Source organism: Pipistrellus hanaki, assembly GCF_964339955.1.
Source record: "Pipistrellus hanaki genome assembly, chromosome: 2".
Taxonomy (NCBI): domain Eukaryota; kingdom Metazoa; phylum Chordata; class Mammalia; order Chiroptera; family Vespertilionidae; genus Pipistrellus; species Pipistrellus hanaki.
The window spans coordinates 181,495,290-181,508,100 of record NC_140504.1 but is presented as its reverse complement, the minus strand read 5'-3'; the positions used below and the strand labels follow the sequence as shown (position 1 = coordinate 181,508,100).

Sequence of the window (12,811 nt, the reverse complement as noted above, 5' to 3'; positions counted from 1 at the left end):
GGGACATCTGGGAAGGAAAGCAGGAAAGACACTAAGGACAGCCCTTCACAGCTTAAAACCTTTGGCTGGCTGCATCTCAGGGTCTGCACTGCAGCATTGGGAGGCTCCAAACAATGCAGCAATAAGACCAGCAAAGACTTTAGGTGCTGGATTTATCAGACCAAAATGCAAAATACATATATATGACATGTTTAACAAAATAAAAGGAGTTGAACATAACCCCCGCCCCCCCCAAAAAAGGTGAAAGGCAAAAAAAATATATTTCTTAAACGATCAAGCATGCCGTGACTGGTGTGGCTCAGTTGGTTGGAGTGTCATCCCATACACTGAAAGGTCGCTGGTTCAATTCCCGGTCAGGGCACATACCTAGGTTATGAGTTCAAATGCCAGTCAGGGTGTGTAACCAATCTATGCTTCTCTCTCCCTAAGACTGATAAATATATCTTTGGGTGAGAAATTAAAAAAAAAATGATCAAGCAGACTTGGTTGGGAATTAAACAGAAATTTTTGGAATGAAAAATGTAACAATTAAAATGAAAAACTCACTGAAACCGGTTTGGCTCAGTGGATAGAGCATCGGCCTACGGACTGAAGGGTCCGGCAAGGGCATGTACCTTGGTTGTGGGCACATCCCCAGTGGGGAGTGTGCAGGAGGCAGCTGATCAATGATGATTCTCTCTCATCCGTGTTTCTAACTCTCTATCCCTCTCTTCCTCTCTGTAAAAAAATCAATAAAATATATTTTTTAAATGAAAAACTCAATACATAGGTTTAATCGCATATTAGACACAACAGAAATAAGTTAGCTATCTAGAAGATAGATTTCACAAGTTACCCTGACTATTCACGGCACAAAGACGGCGAGGCACTGTCAGAGAGACACCTGGGATGGCGTGAAAAGGACTAACTAGCCTGAAGTCCCAGGAGGAGAGAGGAGGGAGAATGGGGCAGAGGTAGTATCTGAAGAAATATGGCTAAGAATTTTCCTGAATTGATCAAAGACAACAATTCACAGATTCCAAAAGCTCAGTGCATTTCAAACAGGGTAAGTAAAAGGAAATCCTCACCTAGACAAATCATAATGAAACTAAAAGAAAAAAATAACAGCTAACCCTGAACTAGCACTGACAGTGCATTCTAACTGCTCCGCATGCTTTCCCTGTCAGTTCAGTCAGTCCTCCCCACACCCCGTGAGCTAAGTCCTGGTACCATTACTGTCCCCATTTTCCACAAGCGGAAAGGGAAGCACAGAGAGGTTGGTTAGTCAGCTTGCTCGCTGTCGTACAGCTGGTAAACCAAAGAGCTAGGATTTCAGTCCAGAACATCTGATTCCAGAACACCTGATTCCAGAGGCCACACCTTTACACACCTTTATTTTTTTATTTTTTTTAAATATGTTTTATTGATTTTTTACAGAGAGGAAGGGAGATAAGAGTTAGAAACATCGATGAGTCATTGATCACCTGCCTCTTGCACGCCCCCTACTGGGGATGTGCCCGCAATCAAGGTACATGTCCTAGACCAGAATCAAAACCGGGACCCTTCAGTCTGCAGGCTGACGCTCTATCCACTGAGCCAAACCAGTCCCAGCAAGAGGCCACACCTTTAACCACTACTCCATCATGCCTCTCTCCAGAAGACCTTTTACTTACTACAGAATGACAATTAGACTAACAGCTGACTTCTCGATAGGAATGTGGAAGGCAAAACACAGCAGAAGGATATTTTCAATGAGCCTAAAGAAAATAACTATCAATTGTGGACGCAGACAAAATCTTTTTCTGAGTATGAGGATAAAATAAAAACACCGTAGAGAAAAGCGAGTTATTGTTTTTCTTGATAATTTAATTTTTTCTTCAATAACCAAAATGTGAAAGGATGAACTTGAGGCAGAAGAAAGGAAAAATGATCACAGGTAGAAACGCTGAGATGCAAGGAAAATCTTGAGCAAAGAAAATGATAAATATATTGTTAAATCTAAGCCAACATTGACTTATGATACTGTAATAACCATGTGTAATTTGTGGGATTAAAAAAATAACTTAAGACCAACTCACTGGAAAACAACAGCAGATAAATTGGGAAGGTTCCTCCTAACGGGTTTGGCTCAGTGGATAGAGCGTCGGTCTGCGGACCAAAGGGTCCTAGGTTTGATTCCGGTCAAGGGCATGGACCTCGGTTGCGGGCTCCTCCCTGGCCCAGGTCCTGGTCAGGGCATGTCCAGGAGGTAACTGATTGATGTGTTTCTCTCACATCGATATTTCTCTGTCTCTCCCTCCTTCTTCCACTGTCTCTCTGAAAATCAATGAAAAAATATCCTCGAGTGAGGATTTTTTTAAAAATTGGGAAGGTTCATGCTTGGAATTAAAACATCCCAAGATCCTTGTATCATTTCGGAGGAATATAAAGATGTAACTACCTTTATACTTTGGTAAGTGAGGTATTCATGTTAAAATTTCTAAAATAGCCACCATAAGAATATAAACAGGGCATAGAAAACTCCCAATCTACTAGAGCAGTGGTTCTCAACCTCTCTAATGCCTCGACCCTTTCATACATCTCCTCATGTCGTAGTGACCCCCAACCATAAAATTGTTTTCATTGCTACTTCATAACTGTAACTGTTATGAATCGTAAAGTAAATGCAAACCACAGGTTGAGAACCGCTAGCAGGGTCACCTAAAACCGCCAGAAAACACAGATATTTACATTATGATTCATAACAGTCGCAAAATTACAGTTATGAAGTAGCAACGAAAAACATTTATTGGTTGGGGGTCACCACAACATGAGGAACTGTATTAAAGGGTCGTGGCATTAGAAAGATTGAGAGCTACTATACTAGAGAGATAGAAAAAGAATAAGAAAAAAACACTAGAGAGATAGAAAAAGAATAAGAAAAAAACAATCTAAAAGGAGGCAATAAAAGGGGAAAAGTATAGAAAATGCAGGATATACCCTGTTTCCCCGAAAATAAGACAGTGTCTTATATTATTTTTTTCTCCCAAAGTTGCGCTAGATCTTATTTTCAGGGGATGTCTTATCTTTCCATGCACTAGGTCTTTATTTTCGGAGGATGTCTTATTTTCGGGGAAGCACGGTATGTAAAGCACAAAATAAGACAGTAGGATTAGATTCAGATAAATCAGTAATTACAACAACTGTAGATGGATAAATACTTCAGATAAATAAAAATAATTATCACACATTTAACAAAATAAGTCCAGTTATAAAATGTTCATAAGACCCATTTCTAAAATATAGCAATGCAAAAGATTGAGAGGGGAAAAATGGAATAATATGTGAACAGGCAATTACCAACCAAAATACAGGTTTGTAGCTATATTAATATCAGATAAAACAGGAAGAAAAAAAAATAACTAGAATTGCTCTGGCTGGCTCAGGTGGTTGGAGAATTGTGCTGTGTACCAAAAGGCTGCAGGTTCAATTCCAGGTCAGGGCACATACCTCGGTTTCAGGTTTGATCCCCAACTGATCAACCATCCATTGATCAGTTGCCTTTGGCGGCCTGGCTCCAAGCTGGAGCCTCACGGGCCTGGATTTAAATGCTGGCCGCTCACTTGCTATGTGACCCTGAGCGGGCCACATACCTTCTCTGAATCCCGGACTCCTTGTTTGGCAAAGCCGGGGTATTGACACTGACTTCTAATGCTATGGTGAGGGCTCAGGATGAGATGATGTATGTGCAGTTCCTTATAGACAATAAGAACTCAAAACAAGGAGCTATTCTTGGGCTGTCCGTCTGTGGGAAAGACACAGTCCTCCCTCACACTGCACCTACCCATGAGCCTGGGAAACTGGGTGGGGCCTGAGCAGCTCTGTGCCCCCTTGGCTGTGACGGGCAGAGCCAAAGGCTCTGGCAGAGCTGCCCTCCCCACATTCCTTGCCTTCCACAGAGCAGCTCCGGACCTCCCGGCCACTGCGGGCTCAGGACAGAGAAGAAAATGGCATCTCCCCCCGCCTCCCCACTCCTCCAAGAGTCTCTGCTTCAAGCCAGAGGAATGCAACACCCCAGATTCCAGCAGTTCTGGGGCCCCGCCGGATCCCCCATTCTGTAGAGGAAGAAACTAAGGTGAGAGACATCTCTCATCCGAAGTAAGGAACAGAGCCTGACCTTGAACCTATCTGTCTGCCCCTGCCACGAGCCAGGCTGCCTCTCGGAGAAGGTGCCAGGGCCCAACGAGGGGCCCCAGACCAGCCGGGCACTACGCCCATGCCCCCTTCAGCCCTGTCCTCAACCACCTGCCCGTCCCTGTCATGCCCAGACTCCATTCTGCGGCAGCTGCCACCAGTTGCCATGGCGACGGGTTATTTGGGAAGCTGTGGGCTGCCGGGCTGGGATGCAGAGTCACGGATGGGGCCTGGAGGCAAGAGCAGCCGTGGGTGCTTCCAGTCCGGGCGGGTGGGCACCTGGCTCCGCCACCAACTTCAATCTAGCCCCTCAAACGCTGTGGGTGCCAAAACCGGTTTGGTTCAGTGGATAGAGCATCAGCCTGCAGATTGAAGGGTCCCGGGTTCAATTCCGGTCAAGGGCATGTACCTTGGTTGTGGGCATATCCTCAGTAGGGGGTGTGCAAGAGGTGGCTGATCGATGTTTCTCTCTCATCGATGTTTCTAACCCTCTCTCTCTCTCCCTTCCTCTTTGTAAAAAAATCAATAAAATATATATTTTTTAAAAAGCTGTGGGCCCAGGAATCCCCGTGCTGGGCACCTGGCACCAAAAACTAATGTGAAATGGGGAGGAGCCAGGTGCACAGCGATGTTCACTCCAGCGTGACCCGGAGCAGGACGAAACTGTACGTCAACAGCAGGTACCGTTTTCTGACTACTGTCCTTGCACCAGGCGCCTGGCTAAAGGCCAAGCACACGTATCACGTGCTCCTCACCTCCGCCCTCGGAGGTGATCCCAGAAGATGACGTCGCCTGCCTGGGTCACTCAGGGGCAAAGCCAGGAACCAATGCCGCCCGGGGGCCTCCAGGCCTGGGGCTCGGAACCACACGACAGAGGTAGGAAATGAGAAAAGGAAGTCCCGGCCCATCCTCAGTCCTAGCTGGACCAGTACGTCTGCAGCTGCTACGATGCAGGCTCAGGGACTCGCCAAACAATAGGCACCAACTTGGAAAAGTCTTCAAATGCCACGGTGCGTGAAAAGTACACAAGCACGGGTCCCGGAACAATGAGGTGCGGGATGGGCCCACGTACAGATAGGAAGGCGCGATGTGTAGGTGTTCACAGATGTACAGAGAGCAGACAAGAAGGACTGTTAACAGTGGTTATCGCCACTCCAGGCAAGGGGGCGGAGGCACTCACAGGGATTTCCTCACTCTGTGCTAACAATGAATTGTGTGTGTGTGTGTGTGTGTTTGGGGGGGAGGGGAGGGAGTTAAATACCAAAAATCAAGTTATAAAAAATTTGGCACACGTGATCCCATTTCTAGGCAAAGAAAAGATATATATGCATAAGAAAAAGATAGGGGGAAAGGACATATACCAAAATGTCACCAGGAGATAGCCTGAATGTTGACATTATGGGGATTTTTATTTTTTCTTTATTTTCTGTGATACACACACATTCGTGTGGTTTGTGTTTTTTTTTAATTAAAAACTAATATTTTTGAGTGATGCTTACAAAGACAATGTCACCACATTCTGATGAAATGACGGCGCCAGGCAGCTCACCACTTCCTACACCAGTGCTAGCTACTACCCTGTTTCCCCGAAAATAAGACAGTGTCTTATATTAATTTTTTTCTCCCAAAGATGCGCTAGGTCTTATTTTCAGTGGATGCCTTATCTTTCCATGCGTTAGGTCTTATTTTCGGAGGGTGTCTTATTTTCGGGGAAACACGGTAGTTTGCTATCTGGCCTGGAGCTAGCCATGTCGCCTTTCTGAGCCTCAGTGTCCACATCAGTGAAATGGGTTGATATCAATGGCATCTACTTCATAGAGTAATGAGGGAAATCAAAGATAAAGTGCTTAGGACAGCGCTTAGCACACAGTAGGTGGGTCGGGTGCTATTACTGGTCGTCACAGCAGTGATGCTGCCCTCCCCGCAGGGAAGACGCACCAGCAGGCCGTGCCGCCAGCTCTCTGGGCAGACTGCCTGTGCTTGTGTCCTGGCTCCGCCATCCACCAGACGTGGAGCCTGGAACTGGTTAGCTCACCTCTCCGGGCTTCCTGCGAAAACTCAATCAGAAGCGCTGGCACACCAGACATATTCACAAGTGGGATAAAAATCAGCTATGGGAGAAGCATACACCACACACAGGAAGGGCCGTCTCCTGCCTTCGATGTATAAACATGTTTGCTATGGTTATTAATAAATGACAATCATTAGCCGAAACCGGTTTGGCTCAGTGGATAGAGTGTCGGCCTGCGGACTGAAAGGTCCCAGGTTCGATTCCGTTCAAGGGCATGTACCTTGGTTGCGGGCACATCCCCAATAGGGGGTGTGCAAGAGGCAACTGATTGATGATTCTCTCTCATCGATGTTTCCAAATCTCTATCCCTCTCTCTTCCTCTCTGTAAAAATAAATAAATAAAATATATATTTTTAAATGATGATCATTAGAAGTAAAATGCAGGGAACATGGGTAGGCACTGACTCCCTCTCTGTGTGTGAGCTTGGAGAAGTCTATGAGCCTCCCCAAGCCTCAGTTTCCCCATCTGGAAACATGGAGCCAGTGCCCACTTTTATATGGCAATTGCAGACACCAAAGCAAAAGCCAACCTGACATAAATTAGGTCATTTACCTTGTGCCATCTGCTGTGCTGGGCACATTATTTTATACCGTCATCTCATTTAGTCCTCGGAGAAACCCATTAAATTGGAATTAGTATTTCCTTTTATGCAGATGAAGACACGGAGAGGTTAAAAAACAAATATTCCAATGTCACTCAGCTAGGAGGCGGGCAGAGGTAAACTCCGAACCCAGGACTTACCACCTCCAAAAGCTACTGACCACTGACAAGATGTCAGCAAAGGCGGCTTCCTGTGAGTCTCCCGACGTGATGGGCCTTCGGTTGGTCGGGTGTAAGATGGGCATGTGGGACAAAGGTCACTAAGAGTCCACCCAGCTCAGCTCTATTACATTCCACCACCACGCATGGCACTGGCAGACTGGCCCGGCTCTTCCGATCCCAACCTCTCAGGCTCAGCTTACCGGTTTGGGGAGGCCTCGAGGGCGGGCTGCGGCCGGCGGGTCCCGGCTGAAGTTGCGGGAGCTTCTGTCTGTGCCCCGGTCCTCGGCGGGGGGCACCGGGCCCCTCCCCAGCTTGGCACACTTGAATCTTCTCCGCCCCATGAATGCACCTGAGCGAGCCTTGCTGGCTGTAGACTCTGGGGGTCGGCAGGGGTGTCAGGGAGAGCACGGAGCCCTTGCCCGGGCCTCCCCGTGGCCAACCCTTGACCTCCAGCTCCTCCCGGCTGTGAGAGGCAGCAGGGCCATCCTCACCGCCAGCCCCCACGATGGCCTGCTCGGCGGCCCGCTGCTCTGTGGACACCTTCCCAGGCCCTGCCAGGCACAGTGCGGGCTCTGGGGAGGGCCCCGGGCAGCCGGCCTGAGGGACAGCCCTCCACGGGGCAGTGGGAACGCCACAGGGTCGCAGGGGCTGCCCGGTTGGGCCTCGTCCTCCGTGTCCGGCAAATAGCGGCAAATAGCCGAGCTTAGTCCCTGAGGCGCATCCCACAAAGCTTCCATCGGGATCTCCTGGCCCCGACCCAGTGTCCTTGGGAGGGAGGGGACTGCAAAGGCCTCCCAAGGATTCCAATCAGCTCCTTGTGGGGGGTCTCCCACCCACTGGGGGTCGTCCCCACCAGGGCTCCGACCAACGGCCTCCCCATCCTCTGAGCAGGTCTCCCACTTCCTGCTTTTCTTTCTCGCCCCCACAGGGGCCGGTTTGGGGGGTTCCTCTTTCCTGAGGGCGGGGCTTCTCCATCACACCCTGGAGATCTCCCACCTTCTCCCGCCTCCGCGAGCCGGGGCAGCTCTCCTGCACCTCCGCCGGCCTCCCCCTGCCACCCAGAGCTCTCCCTGGGAGGCCCACGGACATGCTACAGAGATTGCTGGCCCGATCTGCATCGAAGACCCCGAGTAGAGAAATCTGGAGCCTCTCGGAGGCCGGAGGCCTCCCCTGAGCAGGCGGTGTGTGCGGCCTGGGACCAGGCACTCAGCCCCGGCTCTGTCCCGCGACTGGCAGCTCCAGGACCGCCATGTTGGCCTTGGCCTTCCCGCGGGCCCCAGGAGCGCCCTCAGCCGGGAGCTGGCACCTCGATGGGCCTCCTCCTCGAGCGCCCTCTTCCTTCTGCCCGCTGGCCCGTGTGGTGCCAGGCCCCCACGGAGCCAGCTTCCTCCCGGTCCTTCTGGAAAGGCCCACGGAGCCAGCTTCCTCCCGGTCCTTCTGGAAAGGCCCACGGCTGCACCGGACCGAGAGCAGGCCCCTCTGTGCCCGCTGGCAGCCCCTCCTGAGACACGCCTGCCCCCTGGAGGGCCAGGGCCGGTGTGGGCTGTGAGGAGAGAGGGGAGGCTTCACGGGGGAGGCCTGACGCCCCGGCCCAGGCCGGACACCGGACACCAGGACCCGGGAAAAGGGGGGAGACTCTCGGCCTCCCTTCCAGGTGCCCCCAGGCCCGGCCCGCCCCTGAGGCCTGGAGGCCGGTGAGGACAGCCCCCGGGGCGGGCGGGAGGCCGGCCACCCAGTAGGGTTGAGCTACAGCCCCCTGAAGGCCTGAGGGCTCACCCTTTTGCTCAAATGGGGTGAGGTATTCACAGCGGCCCGTTCCTCATGTCTCGTTTTTTGAGCATCATTTCAGGTCACTCTGGCAGCCCCAGGTGGGGAAACCGAGACAGGGAGGCGTTGGGTGACTCGCCCACGGACGGCACGCAGGAGGGGAGAGCCGGCATCCGCTCTCCATCTTAACGCCCCGCTCCAGACCCCTCCGCACACACCGAGGGGGCTCACGCCCGCCCCGGCCCCCTCACCGGGCTGTCCCGGGAGACACCCGGCCAGGTGCCCAGCCTGGCAAGGACGGTCTCCTACCGCTCAGGGAACTCCGCTCCAAACCGTCCAGAAGCTCCCGCTCGGAGTCCCCCGGCGCCCCCATCCCGGTTCCGCCCCCGCCTGTGAAAGGGCCGGGGTCACGTGACGCAGGGGGTTCTGGGTGAGGGATGGGGCGCAGCCTCCAATGAGACGCCGGGACGGCGCCCTCAGCGTGCTGACGTCACTGCACCAGCAGGGGGCGCGCTCTCCCTCCGGTCCGGAGGGCGCCGGGTTAGGCAGGTGGGTGTCTGAGGCCAAAGGTCACCCCAGGGCCTAGCTGGGCTGAGAGTGTGAACTCGCACCCAGGGTGATGGGAGTTCCTGGACGTGCCTGAAGCCCTAGGGAAATGTCAGAATCAGATCTACGGTGTTGCCTAATTATTATTTTCATTATTGTCTCAACTATAAAAATATAATTCTCATAGATAAAAATGCACACGGGAGCCAAATATAAAAGTTAGACATCAACACTTTAAAAATGTCCTCTTCGAGAGATGCAAATCAAAACAACAATGCGGTACCATCTCACACCTGTCAGAGTAGCCAACATCAACAAATCAGCAAACCACGAGTGTTGGCCAGGTTGCAGAGAAAAAGGAACCCTCGTGCACTGCTGGTGGGAATGCAGAGTGGTGCAACCACTGTGGAGAACAGTGTGGAGTTTCCTCAAAAAACTGAAAATGGAACTCCCATTTGACCCAGTAATCCCACTCCTAGGAATATATCCCAAGAAACTAGAAACACCCATCAGAAAAGATATATGCACCCCTATGTTCATTGCAGCACAATCTACAATAGCTAGAATTTGGAAACAGTCTAGGTGCAGATGATTGGATCAAAAAAACTATGGTACATCTACACAATGGAATACTATGCTGCCATAAAAAAGAAGGAATTCTCATCATTTGCAGCAACCTGGATAGAATTAGAGAACATCATGCTGAGTGAAATAAGCCTGTCAATGAAAGAGAAACACCACATGACCTCACTCATTTATGGATATTAAAGAACATTATAAACTGATGAACCAAAAGACAGATATAAAGACAGTAAAGCAACAAGCAGACTGTCAAATTACAGCGGGGAGGGGAGGGAGATCTGGGGGAGATAAAAAATCAACCGAGGAACTTGTATACATGCATGTAAGTACAACCAATGAACATAAAACTCTAGGGAGGGAGGGTATGTATGGGGGGGGGCAATGTTAAAATATGTACACAGATAATAATTTAATAAAAAAGAGGAATTATAAAAAATAAAAAATAAATTTAAAAACATAAAATGTCCTCTCCCTTCCCAACTCAGGGGCAACCTTGCTTTTTTCTTTCTTCTTCCACTTTGTTAATTAGGTTGTTATTTTCGTTTTTTGCCTATGTCACTTCCGTAGCTGTGAATAATGTGCTCACACTCTGGTGCTTGAGGTGCTAGTGTTCGCGTGTCTTCTGCTTCCTTCCCCGCTGTGGCGATTTCCTTAGCCATCCTTTCCCCCTTTCTCCTCCCAAATTTTTTATGTTCGTGTTTTTAGTTTTCCCGTTGGTTACAATGATAATTTTGAATAATAGTCTTAGCTGTCTGTTTCTTCCTTAGATTGTATCTTTCGATTTTCCTCCGTGTGAAATAACTGTCTGTTTCCCCGCCCCCACTTCTGCCTTCCTCCATCAACTCAGTTTTTACTTTGCCTTTGTGAAGGTTTGGAGTACGTACATCCTGTGCCTTAAAAGGTGGTTCTGTTTGCCTGCAGAATGATTCTTAACATTGAAAAACCAGATGGCACTTTATAACATTACTACCATGTTATAAATTTTTTCCTTGCTGAACCCTCACAGAGGAAGATGGAATTCTGGGCACTACAGCCTGGGCCTGGGACACCACGAAAAGCTACCAGGTTCATGGAATACTACGCTGCAGTGAGAATGAGTAAGTTAGATCCACGTATCAACATGGATGCATCTCAAAGACATCGTGTTGAATTTAAAAGGCAAGGTAATGTTAATAACAGGCAACTGAATGCCAGGTATTTGGGAACTCTCTGTACTAATCTTCAATTCTTTTTGCTATAAAGCTAAATCTTTTCTTAAAAATAAGGTTTACTACACACACACACACACACACACACACACACGAAGCTGTTGTGTAATCCATCCATATTGAAAGCTATCATGATCGGCTGTCAGGGTCCCAAATGAGATAAGAGTTGAGATTGATGTCACCAGTGACATCCAACCAACGCTCTCAAGCAATAACTTTTTTTTTTTTTTGCGTGAAAAGACCTCCCACTATGAAACGTCCTGGTGATACTGGGCACAACGGGTCCGTCACTGCCTTCGCCACGAAGCCAGTAAGCAGGGACAAGGTCGAATCTTTTATGAGCGTTTATTAATCAGATAGCAGGCACCCTGAGAGAGCAGCAGGATAGCACCTTGAAAAACAGTGCCTGGCATTTCGTTTCAAGCTCCTGTGTAGGGTGAGTGGGTGGGAAAGAATCTGCAGTCGCTGAGTTCCCAGGGTCTGCCCTCTTCCGCTGTCCTGGCGAAGATTAGCCCTGGAATGCCTGCCGTCTCCCTGCAGAGCTGTCTGTCCTTCATCCGGGCTCCGGGCTGCCTTATCGCCAGGGCCTGTGCTCCTTCTGTGACACGTCCTTCAGTTTCCCAGGGTCTGGAAGAGAATCTCTTCGTTACAGTGAGCAGCTCTTAAACAGCTGGGATTCTGTTTCTATGATGTACCCCTCCCCTATTGCCTCCCCCTTCCCCTGTTAGTTTTAAATCTTGTATCTATGAGATTCGTTTCATATGGAAAGGGTCTTGCTGCTGAAGGGGGGTGGGGGGTGGGGGGTGGAAACATCCTCTAGGCGCAGGCCAGCGAAGTCCATGCCGATAAGGACCTGGAAACCGGTCAGGCGATGGTCTGATGTGCATCCTCCTGGTCTTAGTCATCTGCCTCCACGTCACCCCGGCTTTAGGTTTAAAGGTCAGCTATTTACCCCTCAGCCAATTCCTCCCTCTGTTAGCATCTCCCAGACTTGGGATGACTAAAGGTCAGAGTCTGTATCTTCGGAAGTGAGTTCCTGGGATTCCTATACAAGTATGCTGCTTATCTACTCAGTCAGCATTTATGGAAACAGTGCCAAATGAGTGGCCGGCTGGGTTACCATTCCCGCTGTTTTTCTGGTGGTTGTGGTAGAGGCTTGACCAGGTCCCCTGGTCAAGAAAAGGTCCCCTGGTCAAGAAAAGATTTAGCTTTATAGCAAAAAGAATTGGTCCAAGCGAACTGGTCCATTCGGATCATGGAAATCTCCCACCATGGGGTAAGGTGCTGTTAGCATCACGTGGCATTGGGGGCAAATGGGCAGCGACAGACAACACATGCTGAGCTACATTGAGCCAGGGACTGGTCTAAATGCCTTACCTATCTTAAGCCTATATTTACCTATTTTGATTTCCTATATTAATCCTTACAGCAAGTCTAAGAGGTAAGTACTGTTATCGCCCCTACTTGACAGATGAGGAAATAAGCAGAGAGATTAGGTTAGTAAGTGGCAGAGTTGGTTTAGGAAGCCAGCCAGTCTCTCTAGCTCCTGATATTCTAAAATGTCTCATTGTCATAAAAAATAATCACAGTTGGATTTTAGCACAGTTACTACTTTAAGAGTTTTAAGATGGCCCTAGCCGGTCTGGCTCAGTGGATAGAGCATCGGCCTGTAGACTGAAGGGTCCTGGGGTTCAATTCTGGTCAAGGGCACATGCCTGGGTT

At 49.5% G+C, this 12,811-nt stretch overlaps 1 protein-coding gene and 1 pseudogene across 2 annotated transcripts in view; both read right to left on the bottom strand.

Moving 5' to 3' along the window:
- Window positions 1–12,811, bottom strand: part of COL16A1 (collagen type XVI alpha 1 chain) — a 184,617-nt gene that overhangs the window by 152,123 nt on the left and 19,683 nt on the right. The gene's annotated exons all lie outside the window — the stretch shown is intronic.
- LOC311615952 (SPOC domain-containing protein 1-like) lies at window positions 4,785–9,126 on the bottom strand (annotated as a pseudogene). Its single transcript has 3 exons — window positions 9,063–9,126; window positions 7,527–8,098; window positions 4,785–4,872 (listed from the first exon to the last, which is right to left on the bottom strand). The product of its transcript is annotated as an SPOC domain-containing protein 1-like (transcript).